This window comes from Pinus tabuliformis, chromosome 3_1, assembly GCF_031772625.1.
Source record: "Pinus tabuliformis cultivar Carrire ecotype Pingquan chromosome 3_1, CPIR1, whole genome shotgun sequence".
In the NCBI taxonomy this organism is placed as follows: Eukaryota; Viridiplantae; Streptophyta; class Pinopsida; order Pinales; family Pinaceae; genus Pinus; species Pinus tabuliformis.
In genome coordinates, this window is record NC_142301.1 from 286,273,672 (window position 1) to 286,289,843 (window position 16,172).

A 16,172-nucleotide genomic window follows, 5' to 3' on the forward strand; every position below is an offset into this window, starting at 1 on the left:
CGCATGCTTAAGTATCTAGGAATGATTACGTTACATTTATCGAAGAGTCAAGTGATGATGGATGTCAGAATTATGTATTCATTAGAGATTAATGCTTTCACGTCAAGTCTTTTCATTTCACTTCTCCTTTGCGTAGACTGCAAGACACGCAACTGATATAAGTTTATATGCAGGAAACATCTGAAGGAAAGAGGAAAGAGCCAATCAGCAAAGAGAGAATGCTTTCGCAAAATGGATGCCGCATGCAGCAGAACCGCGGATTCCAGGCTATCAGCCAACCGGCACTGATGAAATTAGACTATCCGGGACTCAGAGTCAAAGGCGCACAAAAGCAGCATATTCAGAAAAGATCCTGAAGCTAAGACTTAGTGAAGCAGAGAAAGAAGCGCATGAGAAGGAGAACGCTTCGGGGAAACCTGGAACAAAGAACGGAAGAAATTCTCGACACAGGGAGTTGCCCATGCAGCACGACTCTTAACCCACTCAGTCATTCACACGACCAGAGACCAAAAACGGCAACAGCAAAATCAGTTCGAGAAGAAACTGGGACACGCTAAGTATACACGCGGCGAATACACCCAGCTAGAGAAAGGTTTTCGAAAATATCTTCTGGTCTGCCGGAAGGAAGTGCCAGCTCCTGCTATTTCCACTTTTATCTCCCGAGCGAAACAAGAAGGCGGCTAGCCGACTCTTCCCAGGAAAGCATTACACTGTTGACAGCACTAAAGAGAATATACAGAAACGGTCAGAAATTAGATTTTAAGTTTAGAAATAAAGTTGCTTTTAGTAAAAGGGCGGTCATTTGAGGCCGATTCCCTAATTTCATGTAATTAATATTGATTAGTTAGTAGTATTTAACCCTTCTCATGGTTTTTGGAGAAGGGTCCGGAAATCTGTCAAAAAACTTATCCTCAGAACATGCACTTCTGCACCCTCAGAGGAGGTTTTTGATGAATGGATGGATCGAGATTTATTTATGTTTGCATTTTAATATCTATTGCTGATGTTGCACTTCTGTACTCTTAGCAGATGTTAGAACAAGTAGAAATAAATCATTGTTACTTGAAGTTTATTAGTGAACTTAGTCATAAATGGTACTTTTATCTCTTGGCTAGATTCTGCTAGTATTCCTAAAGTGATATGTGGCTGAGTTCTTTGTATGTTATTGCATGAATGTCTGTATTACCATTTGGCACTTCTGTACGGTGGGGTCATTTATTTATGTTTAACATATAGAAAACTGATTATGCGATATACTGTTCACAACTACTCTGCCTAACTTCTTATGCAGAATAGTTTATCTTTATTGATTTATATTCTGATATCAGTTGAATGATCTTTATTACCGGCTGCTGTTAGAAATCTTTCTAGATCGCATAACAAAAGAAAAACACCCCGGGTTAGCGTAGGTTAAATGTATCTTTCTTCATTAGATTACATTAGCATAGAGTTAATTTAGCAGTTAGAATTAAGACCAGATTAGAATAATCCTTCCCCCCTTCCTTAGATTAATATCATCAGACTCTACGCACACACACACACCCATCACATTGGGAAACTGGTCCCATTACCCCCAGTCGGACCCGCTACTCCAAACGGGCAAGGAGCCGCCAACCAGGTTCTGGACCAGGTGGGTATCCCCCTTGTTGTTGACCCGACCTCGGGGCCCCTCAACATTTCTGGCGCTAGAAGGAGGGCACAGCTATGAATGGCACATAACTCAAAATCCAAATACCATTCTAAGAGCAAATCACCCTCACCAACTTCCCCGACTTCCCCAATACGACTAAACTCGGAACTGGAAGTCGCTCGGACATCCACCGCTGCTATACATCCCGATACATCAGAACAATTTATGGTCGATCCCCCTGAAGTTCAAACCTTGATCCGTAAACTCCAGGGATTCTCTATTTTTAACCAGAAATCTGATAAATCTAAAAGCAGCTTGACTTCGCAATACAACCCTGCTCATCCCCTGACCCGATTGAAGAGTGAAAAGTTTGGCATTCAGCCAACTGAAATCCCTCTCCCCACTGGGAAAAGAGCAAGGAAAACATTTCAAGAGTCTGACAGAGAGACTCTTTCATCCACCTCATCCATTTCAACTCCCTCTCCGCGAAGTCGACCACCCACATCTCCACCTCAAATCACTCATCCATCTTCCGCAACTCTTCCTCCACAATCGTCAAAAATCATAACATCTCTATCTTCTCAACCTCAAAGATCATCTTCTACACTTTTACTAACCAGCAACTCAGCGATGGCACAATCTCCATGGAACAACCCTGGGGCGGTTCTAATGCCTCCACCCCTGAGTCCAATACCTTCCCATCCCGAGAAATGGTTACCAAAGTTCAATCCAGAAACTGGAATGCTAGCTGAAGAACATATCAATAATTTCATGCTTTCAGTTAATCTCAACGGAGTTACCAACGAAGACGCCGTGGTCCGACTCTTCCCCTATACAATGCAAGGTACGGCCGGGTCATGGTACTTCTCGTTACCCTCCGGATCTATCACCAGCTGGGATATTTTTCAAAATCAATTTCTCACTAAATTCGGCGATGATAGATCGACAGCGACACTGATCAATGATCTGTCCAATCTTAAAGCTGAGGCTCGGGAACCCATTAAAGATTTTAACTTACGGTTCAACAAGATCCTCAATAAAATCCCCGCTGCTTCCCAACCCAGCGAGGAAGTAAGATGCGAATGGTACATCACCGCCTTACCTTCAAACTTGGCCATCTTCGTGGATAGGGCAAGCAAGACAACCTTAGTCAAAAATTTGGCTGAGGCATTAGCAGTCGAAAGACACGTAGTAGCCCTAGAAAAGAGATCTACAATCGAAGAGCATAAATCTAAGAAAATCTATTTCAAAGAAGAAACCAAGAAGAAGCAAACGGAGGATCCTTTCGACATGGAAGGATTACAAAAGGTATTAAAGGCCATGTCAAATGAGATGATTGATATCAGGAAACAAGTAGCAGAATCGTCCCCAAGAAAGCCTTTTAGGAGTTTTAAGAGAAATCCTCCTATGGAGACGAAGCCACCTAGCGTGGTCTCTAACGTCGAATCTGAAGAAGAAGAAGAAGAGAACATCGCTGAAACGCATACCGACGATGAAGAAGTGGTGGAACTACAAGGAATGTGGGATTTCATCCTCCCACAAGAGGAAGATCAAGAAGCACTTCCGGTTAGTACAAGAAGCAGAAATCAACTTGATCCTCCCCAGACTACCCCAAAACAGAAGGGCGCAAGCCCTCCAGCAAAAGAAAAGGCCTCAACAAAGAAGACAACCCCTAAAGCGACCTCATTTAGCCCAGTCCAATCAGAGCAATCGCCTCCATCAAAGACACTAATAGTGTCGGATGAAATGGAGTATAACATCATAGACGACATGAAGAAGACTAGGGCTAATATCACCCTATACGAGCTGAGCAAATTGAAACACCAACAGAAGATCATGATGAAAGAGTTACACGCCGTACCTACTGCGCCTCTACCTACAGCTATAGCTTCTCATAATATAGGAAGACCCCCAATCAACGCGATCAATAAAATCGATCCAAATGACATCGCCTTGATTGGAGGGAGGTCTAGATCTCACACTCCCCCTTTCCTCCTCACTTATGAGATCTTTAACAGAAACGTGCATAACTGCTTGGTTGATTCTGGTGCTTCAACCAATATTCTACCCAAGTCAATATGTGCCAAACTTAATGTTCAACCGCAAAAATCCGCAGTACGCATAGTTCAACTTGATCGATCACAAGTCGAAGTGATAGGCGAACTAAATCAAGTGAACATAAGACTATCGTCCAACCCCAAGGTGTGCCAGGTCATCGATATTCTAGTTGCTGACATCCCTGAATTTTATGGTCTAATTCTTAGCAGGGATTGGTCCGAGAAGCTCCACGGATATTTTTCGACTGACTGGTCGCACATGTGGTTACCCTTCAACAGGAAGCCAAATCAAATAAAGGTTGAACGAGAACTGCACCAAAAGTACATAGTGACGGACCTAGAGGGAGAGAACGAAGCCATAGCATACAACAGCAGCATCATAGGCAACTATTCGGTAGACTCTTTCCTTGGAAATTTCAATGCTCACATATCACCATATTTAGAAAATTCAGTCGTGTCCCAAGTAGAAAACTTTTCCCAGACTGATGATTCAAAATGTGTTAGTTTCTTAGATAACCCTGTAAATACTTCTTTATTTTGGAAATTATATTTTGATGGCTCTAAGTCCAACGAGGGAGCGGGAGCAGGATGCGTCTTGATTAGCCCAGACGGAAATAAGACCATGCTCACATGCAGACTGGAGTTCGATTGCACGAACAACAGAGCGGAATACGAAGCCTTGGTGCAAGGCCTATACAAAGCAATCGGCTCCAACGTCAAATATCTTCAAGTCTTTGGAGATTCCGAGATCGTCGTCAAACAGGTACGTAACATCATACATTGCCTATCTAGTCATTTAAAGCACTACCAATCTTTAGTGCAAGATCTCACTGCGCATTTTACAGCATTTAATATTTCATCAATCCCAAGACTTCACAATGCAAGCGCAGACCTGCTAGCAAACGTAGCCTCCAGACTCATTCCCTCCGAAGACTTTAGTCCAGATAGGTTTTCGATAGAATTAATTTTTAAACCGTCTATTCCTGACAACATCACCAACTGGAGAGTATTCTACGACGACCCAGACATCGTAAGTTTCCTTACCTCCGAAGGATCCTACTCAAGCCAGATAATCGACGAGGACTGTCATGACCACCAAATACAACAAAGTAGCACTGATAACGCTATACCCAAATCAGTGGTCAAATTAGAAGATTTGTATGACTTAAAAAGTCGGTTCAAAAGGTCAGCTAATGCCAAACTTTACAGTTCAACTCTGAACTACGAATCAGTGAACTTAGGAACCGACGAGAAACCCCAAAACGTCAATCTAGGCCAAGGCCTAGCTCCTGAAGAAAAATCAGCATACATCCGTCTTCTACGACAGTAAAAAAACGTCTTTGCCTGGAACTACGATGAGCTGAAAACTTATAACACTTCTATCATTCAGCACACTATCCCTATGATCGATAACGAGAAACCCGTCCAACAAAAGCTCAGAAAAATCCACCCCAACCTGGAAAATCAGATAAAAACTGAGCTGAATAAGTTGTTGAGAGCCAGAATAATTTTCCTGGTCAGACATTCCAAATGGGTGTCCAATATGGTACCTGTTAGGAAGAAAAACGGAGATATTAGAATCTGCATTGACTTCCGGAATCTCAACAAAGCCTGTCAGAAGGACAATTTTCCCCTTCCACCTATGGAGCAAATATTACAGGCTGTAGCAGGCTCAGAATTGATGTCTTTCCTGGACGGATTTTCAGGATATAATCAAGTGCTGGTACACCCAGACGATCAGCTAAAAACCACCTTCCGAACTAAATGGGGTACCTACGCGTATCGAAAGATGCCGTTCGGTCTGATCAACGCCGGCGCTACTTTTCAAAGAGCTATGAATATTGCGTTCAAAGGGTTAATCAATAAATCAGTGGTGATTTACCTGTATGATATAACTGTGTACTCCATAAAACGAAGCGACCATCTCAAAGATTTGAAGCAAATCTTTCAAATATGTTTAAGGTATGGAATCTCGCTTAACCCGAAGAAGTCTTTTTTCGCGTTGAGTGAAGGAAAATTGCTAGGATTCATAGTGTCCAAATCGGGCATTCACATCGAATCTGCCAGAATCAAAGAAATTTCCGAGATATCCATGCCCCATAACAAAAAGACCATGCAATCTTTCCTAGGACAGATCAATTTTGTGAAAAGAGTTGTCCCAGATTTTTCACGTATTATTTCTCCTTTACAAAAAATGATAAAAAAGAATTCAAACTTTAAATGGGGTCTAGACGAGAACGAAGCGTCTAACTTAATCAAACAAGCCATCATCGACGCTCCATCCCTAGCAACCCCAAATTTTTCAGAACCATTTGTCTTATACACGTTTGCCTCAGAGCATTCTTATGCTGCGATCTTGACCCAGGCAAACAAAGAAAAGGCAGAAGCCCCAATCGCATTCTTTAGCTCAAACTTACAAGGTGCTGAGCTGAAATATTCGGACGTAGAAAAACAGGCATATGCCGTCTTTAAAGCAGTCAAATATTTCAGACCCTTCTTGCTAAAGGCCCATACCAAGGTCATAGTACCATTCCCGGCGGTAAGAAACCTCCTGATTCAGAAAGACGTGGGCGAAAAGAGAGCGAATTGGATCACCGCCTTACAAGAATACGACCTGGAAATCAAGCCGGCACACATCGTAAGAGGCCAAGGCTTCTGCAAGATGTTAGCTGGAGCATCGCAAATCCCCGAAGAGTCACCTGAAGAGGTACACACGTATGAGGTAAGCCTAAACGACGCAGAATCATTTTATGCCGACATCATTTATTTCCTAAAGAATGGATATGCTCCATTTCACCTGGATCATATAAAAAAGAGAGCCCTGAGGTTAAAAGCTAAACAATACCAGCTCGTAAATGATGTCTTATTTAAAAGAAACTATGATTCTGTGCTTCTTAGATGTCTTGAGAAAACTGAAGCCGAAAAGGTTTTGCAGGAACTCCACGATGGACCAGCAGGTGGACACTATGCTGGAGAAACCACCGCACACAAGATCTTACGTGCAGGATACTATTGGCCCACGCTGTTCAAAGACTCGTACAATCACGTGAGAAAATGCCAAGTCTGCCAAACTGCTGCAGGAAAACAAAAGAAGTCATCCATGCCACTGCAGCCGGTTAATATCGAACAGCCGTTCAGCCAATGGGGCCTGGACATAATAGGTGAGATCGTTCCTCACTCCTCTAAACAGCATAGGTATATCCTCACTGCAACCGACTATTTTACTAAATGGGTAGAGGCAGTTCCGCTCAAGACAGCTAATTCTGAAAACATTGTTGAATTCATAGATCAGTTTATCATTACTAGGTATGGATTGCCGACGGCCTTAATATTTGATAATGCTTCATATTTTTCTGGAAATACCATGACTGAGTTCATGCTCAAAAGAGGGTTCAAACTGAAGTATTCTGCCAACTACTATCCGCAAGGTAATGGGTTGGCTGAATCAACAAACAAGAACCTAATCAGGATTATCAAAAACACAGTTGATCAAAACCAAAAGAATTGGCACAAAGCGTTGGTAAACGCCTTATGGGCAGACAGAATTACCAAGAAAGCCTCTATCGGGACTTCTCCCTTTAATTTGGTTTACGGGAGAGAAGCAGTTCTTCCTACCCACTTACTCATTCCCTCTTTGTCCTTAGTACAACACATTGATGAAGTACCTACTTCTCCCTTACAACTAAGGCAAATGGAGATAATCAAGTTAGAAGAACGACGAGAACAGGCCAAGAAAACCCATGCTCACCACCAAGCGTTGATAAAATCCTCTTTTGACTCAAACATAAAGACCAGAAAAAACTTCCAGATGGGTGATCTAGTTTTGAAGTGGGATAAGGCTCACGAAGAAAAGGGCAAACATACGAAATTCCAGAAGCTATGGCTTGGTCCTTTTCAAATCGTAGAAGTCATAGGCCCGTCGACTTTTGTGTTGCAGGACTTGACAGGCAGAAGAGATTCTCTGCCTGTAAACGGACAAATCCTCAAAATGTATTTCCCATAGAAGGTCATCCTTCTGTTTTTGTAGGATAGTTTTAAATTTTCATGTTAGTTTTCATTTTTTATAGATAGGGCTGGTTGTAAATGATCATAAATAGTATTCATGAAGAAACATACCATTTCTGTATCAAATTTTGATTTCACTTGTATAAATAGCAAAACTTTTCGAAAAATCTGACTTTTATTATTGACAAATAGAGTTAGCTTTAACCTGAATATGATGTTAGTTTCAAACTTCACAAAGAAACCTGGGATGAGAGTAACTTTTGGCAAAAAATTGTTTTATGCCAATGCTATGAAAGGTATCATCGATAGCAAAATAGGTATTCTCTGCAAAACTGCTGTTCTTAAAACTCTATTATTGTCGTCCAGAGCTTTCTTAAGGAAAAACAATGACTTCCTCCCTGCTAAGGAAAATCGCAGCATCCAGAGAGACAATCCAAGAAAACACTATATCTCAAAGAATAAGAGGTCTCATCACGAGCCGGCTTATCATGATCACATATATTATAACTTGCTGACTTTGCCACTACTGTCTACCAAAACAGGGCAACGACTCAAGATTGTGCAATCAAAAGACAAGGGGTCTCATCACGAGCCAGCTTGTTCAGCAAAAAGTATAAATCAAGTGAATGACTGTGTCATAATTTGGCCACCAAACCAAGACATTGTTCTTTAGAGAATAAAAAATATCAAAAAAGAAAGAAAAAATATCAAAAGGATTTTTCTCTGGAATGTTGTAAATGACCTCAAGCAGGAAAAAGGATCATTGCTGGATAACATGGTAACCCTGTCGAGGCTATGAACGCCTGCGGGCAGCAGAGGCTCTACCTGCAACAAATGAGCATACTTTACAAAGCCAGTACGCAGAGAAGACCTTATTTTGTCTTTGAGGAGACTGAGTAATAACTAGGTATGAATACAAAAAATAACCCAGGGGAAACAAACAATCAGAATCAAATAAGAAGTTGTGACGAAGCATTATTGACAGGATAAAAGGTAATACTCTATCTGTCCATAACAAAATTCAGGCATAAGAAAACTTTTTCTGTTTTGGAAGTGAAAATGCAATAGAACAAGCAGAGATAACTGGTTCTTCACAGTGAATCGCCATTGTTGTGGTCACCAACAACCCCCCTTTCTTCATCTGACATTAGCAATAATGTCAAGCGAAGAGGGGACCCTGAACAAAAATCCCAAAAAATATATTTTTCTAAAGTTTTTTTTGTATTTCTCTCCCTAAGGCTCAAATCGCATCGCAAAGAAAGGCTGAAGCATAACTCGAGCGCAAAAAACAAATACTGCGAAATTGCGATGCGAAGTTCATCGCATCGCGCACCTCGCACGCGCCCCTTAAAAGAAAAACCTTCGAGCAATGCGATCACCGATTTGCGATATCGCAAATCGCAAGCATTACGTTATACGACGTAACCATTAAACGAGAACTTGCGATATTTGCGATTTGCGATCTGCGATCTGCGATGGCAGCAATCTGCGATCTGTGACCTGCGATCTGAAAAGACTTACCACACAATAGACCCATGCATTAAGCGCGCGCCTTGAAAGAATTTAATGACCGCATGCTTAAGTATCTAGGAATGATTACGTTACATTTATCGAAGAGTCAAGTGATGATGGATGTCAGAATTATGTATTCATTAGAGATTAATGCTTTCACGTCAAGTCTTTTCATTTCACTTCTCCTTTGCGTAGACTGCAAGACACACAACTGATATAAGTTTATATGCAGGAAACATCTGAAGGAAAGAGGAAAGCGCCAATCAGCAAAGAGAGAATGCTTTCGCAAAATGGATGCCGCATGCAGCAGAACCGCGGATTCCAGGCTATCAGCCAACCGGCACTGATGAAATTAGACTATCCGGGACTCAGAGTCAAAGGCGCACAAAAGCAGCATATTCAGAAAAGATCCTGAAGCTAAGACTTAGTGAAGCAGAGAAAGAAGCGCATGAGAAGGAGAACGCTTCGGGGAAACCTGGAACAAAGAACGGAAGAAATTCTCGACACAGGGAGTTGACCATGCAGCACGACTCTTAACCCACTCAGTCATTCACACGACCAGAAACCAAAAACGGCAACAGCAAAATCAGTTCGAGAAGAAACTGGGACACGCTAAGTATACACGCGGCGAATACACCCAGCTAGAGAAAGGTTTTCGAAAATATCTTTTGGTCTGCCGGAAGGAAGTGCCAGCTCCTGCTATTTCCACTTTTATCTCCCGAGCGAAACAAGAAGGTGGCTAGCCGACTCTTCCCAGGAAAGCATTACACTGTTGACAGCACTAAAGAGAATATACAGAAACGGTCAGAAATTAGATTTTAAGTTTAGAAATAAAGTTGCTTTTAGTAAAAGGGCGGTCATTTGAGGCCGATTCCCTAATTTCATGTAATTAATATTGATTAGTTAGTAGTATTTAACCCTTCTCATGGTTTTTGGAGAAGGGTCCGGAAATCTGTCAAAAAACTTATCCTCAGAACATGCACTTCTGCACCCTCAGAGGAGGTTTTTGATGAATGGATGGATCGAGATTTATTTATGTTTGCATTTTAATATCTGTTGCTGATGTTGCACTTCTGTACTCTTAGCATATGTTAGAACAACTAGAAATAAATCATTGTTACTTGAAGTTTATTAGTGAACTTAGTCATAAATGGTACTTTTATCTCTTGGCTAGATTTTGCTAGTATTCCTAAAGTGATATGTGGCTGAGTTCTTTGTATGTTATTGCATGAATGTCTGTATTACCATTTGGCACTTCTATACGGTGGGGTCATTTATTTATGTTTAACATATAGAAAACTGATTATGCGATATACTGTTCACAACTACTCTGCCTAACTTCTTATGCAGAATAGTTTATCTTTATTGATTTATATTCTGATATCAGTTGAATGATCTTTATTACCGGCTGCTGTTAGAAATCTTTCTAGATCGCATAACAAAAGAAAAACACCCCGGGATAGCGTAGGTTAGATGTATCTTTCTTCATTAGATTACATTAGCATAGAGTTAATTTAGCAGTTAGAATTAAGACCAGATTAGAAGAATCCTTCCCCCCTTCCTTAGATTAATATCATCAGACTCTACGCACACACACACACCCATCACATTGGGAAACTGGTCCCATTACCCCCAGTCGGACCCGCTACTCCAAACGGGCAAGGAGCCACCAACCAGGTTCCGGACCGGGTGGGTATCCCCCTTGTTGTTGACCCGACCTCGGGGCCCCTCAACAGAGCCCCACTCTATTTATACATTCCTATGGTCCGCGGACCATGGGCAAGCTGACTTACTTCCTATTATTCTATATTATTTCTTGGGTGTACAACCCTTTGACTTGAACTTTTACATTTCACGATCTGCATATTTCGGAGTTTTACAATATTTTTATCTAACTTATAGGCTCTCAGACCCAAAACTATTACGCGTGACCTCTGCTACCCAATAGGCCAATATTGCATTGCCTAAATATTTTTTGGATCAACTCTCACTCTATCTTGGCCCATATTGTTTCCCAAATACTCCACTTATTCCATTCCAAAAGAGCATTTGTATAATTTGAAAAATAATCTGTGATCCAGCAGAAGTGGCAATACCTTGTCAACATGTTGAAGATGTGTGTCCCATGTTATACTTTAGGTGAGGATGTCATCAAAAAAGACCAAGACGAACTTCTGAAGGTATGGTGTTAGAAGGTGGTTCATGAGGCTCTGAAAAGTGTATGGGGAATTCCAAATATGAAATTGCATGACTAGGAATTCATAATGGCCTTCATGGGTTCTGAAGGTTTTTTTTGGGAATGTCAGCTTCCTTCATTTATATTTGGTGATAGCCTGAGTGAAGGTCCAACTTGGTAAAAAAATTGGCACCATGTAGTTCATCAAGTAGATCATAAACTATTGGTATAGAAAATTTGTCCTTGATGGTAAGCTTGTTAAGGGCCCAAAAGTCTAGACACATACACCATTCACCGTCTTTCTTTAAAACCATGACCACTAGGGATGAACAATGGCTGGCGTTGGGACGAATAACACCTGCTTCGAGGATTTTCTTGATAATTTTTTCAATTTCATTCTTTTACGCAAAGTATATCTATATTGTGGACATTGGGCAACTGGGTACCCAGAAGCAAAGGGAAGCTATGATCATGTTCACCCTAGAGGGTGAAATCTCCTTGGGTTTGTCAAAAGCGCATTGGTGGTGATCCAATAACTATTTCATAGCAAGATGAATGTTAGCAGAAGTGGATTCAATGGTGTGGATGGCATTGAATTGTGCTACTATCCCGTGGTGGCCTTTTTTAAAAAATTTCTCCATTTGATGGAGTTGATGATAGTAGGAGTACCAGCATGGATTTCCAGTAGTGTGTGAGTGTGGTCATTTTGATTAAAGCTCATATATATCTCCTAAAAGTCCATGGTGGTAGGGCCCAGCATACAGATCCATTCAACACCAAGAACAATGTCACAACCACCCATTTCAATGGCAAACATGTGGGTTTTAAGGTGATAATCCCCCATATGAAGCTTAATATTTTTACAGTTTCCTTCACATTTCATGGTCCCTTCATCAGTGATAAGGACTTGGAAATTAGATATTGTCCTCACAAAATAATGAACAACCTCATCTACCCTATTATGGAAAGCGTTATGAGTGTTGCCACTATCAATCAACACCACCACTAGTCCACGTTTAATAAAACCTATGATTTTGAGCATACGTTGAGAATAAATGCCTGCCAAGGCATGGAGGGAGATAAATGACTCATTTGGTGTAGCTATAGTATCATTGTATGTGGCAGTCTAAGGTTCATTTTCTTCCTCCTCATTCAGTGAAGTTTAAGGAACTTCATCGGTGGTGGTGTTTTCAGTAGCATCCGTTTGAAAGAATTTTGGTTCCTTGCATTTATGCCCCATGGAGTATTTGTCATCACAAAATTAATAGAGTCCTTGTTTCCTTCTTTCGTCCATTTCTGTCAGTGACACCTTTTGAACCTTAAGTGTTTGGATAGGACCCATGGCAGGGGTGGGATGTGCATTGAGGAAAATGTTGGTGATTTGGATTGGCATTTAGAGTAGCTTTTACATCTAAGGTCTTGTGGAATACTTCCAACCAAGTAGTCGGTCGATGCATTCAAACATGGGCTTGGATGGCTTCCTTTAGGCGAATGATAAAACATTCCATGTAAAAGGCATAAGAACTCAATATGAATGGCCAATTGTTCAAAGTTTTTAATGCAGTCATGTACTATACATGTTTGTCTGAGCTTAGTGAGGCGATCCAAAAAGTGAGATTCCCGATCAAAACGGCACATATTAATTTTGAGAACATGTTCCAAGTTGGCCACCCAGGATATAATTTCTTATTCCACTACCACCAGTGAGCACCAGTATTGCAGCAATAATGCTGCAACTCCTGGGCTACCTACTTTACTCTTATCAACCCGGTAGTTCGTAACAAACTTGGAAGCGTTAGAGCTGTATGCACAAGTACTAGTTCTTACTACAGGTTGTCACTTGGTCAACCAGTGCAAGATCACAAGGAGATCATGCCAACTTTTATGGATTCCAGAAGAAGCTCTATATGTGATGAAAGGAGAGAAATATTACTCTACAAATGCTACTCTAACTGCAGAAAGGAGAAAGACTGAAATGTAAAGCAAACCTAGTAAACCCTAATTATCCAACTAATCCTAATTTTACAGAAAGCACTATGAAAACCATGAAAGGAATGCCATTGCCTACTCAAGGAAGTAAACAACATCTACCTAAGCTATTTTTGGAAACAAATAAGAAAAAAACATCTATTTGGATTTTTATGTATTTTTATGTGAATTTGACATGCATATAATTTATTGTGTGTGAATGTGGCAGCGAATAGGTGGTGTTGTAGGGTGGCTTTGGGACTTGAGAGGATGTAGGATGGTGTATATAGGTCCTAGGAGGTCTCAGGTGGCCTTATGGAGGCTTTTCCCACAATCGGCCTTCAAAAGAAAGCCTACAGGAAAATCTACAGGAGGACACAGGAAATCTACAGGAGGAAAACAGGGCAACTATAGGAGGCCTACAAGAGGAGGCCAAGAGCATTTTTCACTGTTTTGAGGGTGTGAGAGTGGGTGGAAAATGTGGACGAAGGTTGGAATGAGGTGTTAGGGTGCCTAGGGTCTACCAAGAATGACCAAGGGAAAGGAAGATGATTGGGTTTGCTCAAGGAGAGAGGAAGAAGTTCTATGGAAATGCAAGAAACTAAGGGAGAATTGAGGTGAGGTTTGGGCGACCTGTAGGGCATGGATCAAATGAAGGATGTGATGGCTGATAATCTGGCCCACTGCTAGAAGAGATCTGCTACAAAGGAACTGATAGTCAACCAATAAGATCAAGCAAGCAATGAAATGACTGCATCTAGAAAAACATAGTTTTGCATAAAAATGGTCTAAACTATGATCTATAAAAGGAAATGCTGAGAAATGTTGTAGGAAAGGAAAGCATGAAAGAAGACTATTGTAAATCAAGAAGTGATCGTGATGAAGAAGATCTAAAGAAAATCAGAATTGGACTATTCACCTACTAAAAAGCTGCAAACACTAGAAGTCCTATGAATTAGGAAAATCTGTGTTTTTGGGGCAGCAGAGGATCTCTGCCTCAAATCTTGATCCCAAAGGGAGGAAGAGAGGCCAAGGCATTGTTGCTAGCCTTTTGAATATTATTTTTATCATTGCTTAACCTACTATAGAAAGCACAAATGGAAGCAAACTACTGAATCATCAAAAGCAACCTATTCTTAACCATTAAAAGAAATACATCCAACAACAACCTAATCTACAAACTGAAATAAAACATACAAATGCAAGTAAAGAAGAGCTTGGCTGCTTGGATTGGGCCCTTGTTACATAGTAATTTGTCACCATTGGTCACCGTCCCTATCGCCCCGTTCCCGTACATTGGAGGACGAATTCCAGGACCTGTGAGCAGTGACATAACCCAAAAACACTTGCATTAAGTTCCCCTGAGTATGTACTTCATGTTCCCTGAAGACACCTTCTGCAAATTCTCCCTGAAAAGTACTCTTTTTCCATTGGCGCAGGTCCACAAGTATCTTACCCGCGCCAATAGCTGAGATCCTCAAAAGAGGGCGCGACCATTGGCGCTCTGTCACAGAACAATACCCACGCCAGCCCAGTTTGGTAATGATTTTTGCTAAAAGCACGCCCGTCTGTTTTTTTCCTTTCAGATCACGAAGTCTTTTGAGGGAAAAATCCATCTAATAGAGGTCGAGAGTCATCATCTATCCTCGACATCTATCCACAGTGGCTTTTTAGGGATAATGCCAATCCACAATGGGTGTCCTGGTTCATCGAATCTTTCTCCTTTCTCCATCTATAAATACCTGTCCTCATGCATTAGACAAGCTAGTTTTTAATTCTTGGAGGAATGCTAGTTGTGATTATGCTTGTCGTGAGTGATAGTGAAGCATAGAGAGGTTATGCTGCCGAAGAGGAGGTACATTGCAAGACACATATAGTTGCTCGCCCAGCCAGAGGAGAGGTTCAACGTCAGAACCTTGGTTGTAACTTTTCCTGTCTATTATTTAGTAATGAACGTCTGCTGTTATAGTTCCAATCTCATTGTCTATTATAGTGATGTTTGGTTTATTTCCTTTCTGACTGAAATATAGTTGTGCCTTGGTGGATTTTATGCTTGTCTTTGTTTCTTCCTTTGCATGTGCAGGTGTCCGTTTGCAAGGATCGCAAGGATTGTGACCTGCCGAAGCGAGGAAGCGGGAATACCAACTCTGCTTCAACTATAGCGTTGGATTCCAGGTTGGTCTTCTTAATTCACCTTTAATGTACAACTAGGAACTTGCGTGGCAGTGTGATTTGATTGTGGCTAGTTCTGTTTTAGGCTAGTGGGATCGCCTCTGTCCGCAGAGGGGATTTACCTATCCAACAATTTGGTGACTCCGCTGGGGACCAGCTATTTGGAATTTGTCTTGCATGTTAATTTTCTCTTGCTTGCTTGAGTGCATGAGCTTTCTGGGTTAGTTTTGAGATTGTTATTTACTGTTTGATCCATCTGAGCACTGTCGGCCCGACCTGGGGTCGTGTTATTTATTTTTTTTAGCCGGCAAGCTTAGTTGGCGCGGTTTTTGTTCTGACAGTCGCGCCAGTTGGCGCATGTTTCCCAACAGCAACTCGCGCCAATCTTTTGGTAGCGCAAGTTGTAGGTTGACAGTCGCGCCAGCCCTGTGAATTTTGCCTGTATGTCGGTTGGAAGCTCTTTCGGCCCAGATTTTTATCTTTTTATATCTCTTACAGCCTCTGGAAGTGTGTTGAACCTCTGTTTGACTGGTTCTAGCCTTTATCCTTCAGTTGTTTGCTGATTTCTATTGATTTTCGTCTCAGCTCTAGAACATCTAGTGGCTTCGCATGTCTAGCCTTCTGTGGGAAGTTTTGGTCTTTTGATTTTCCA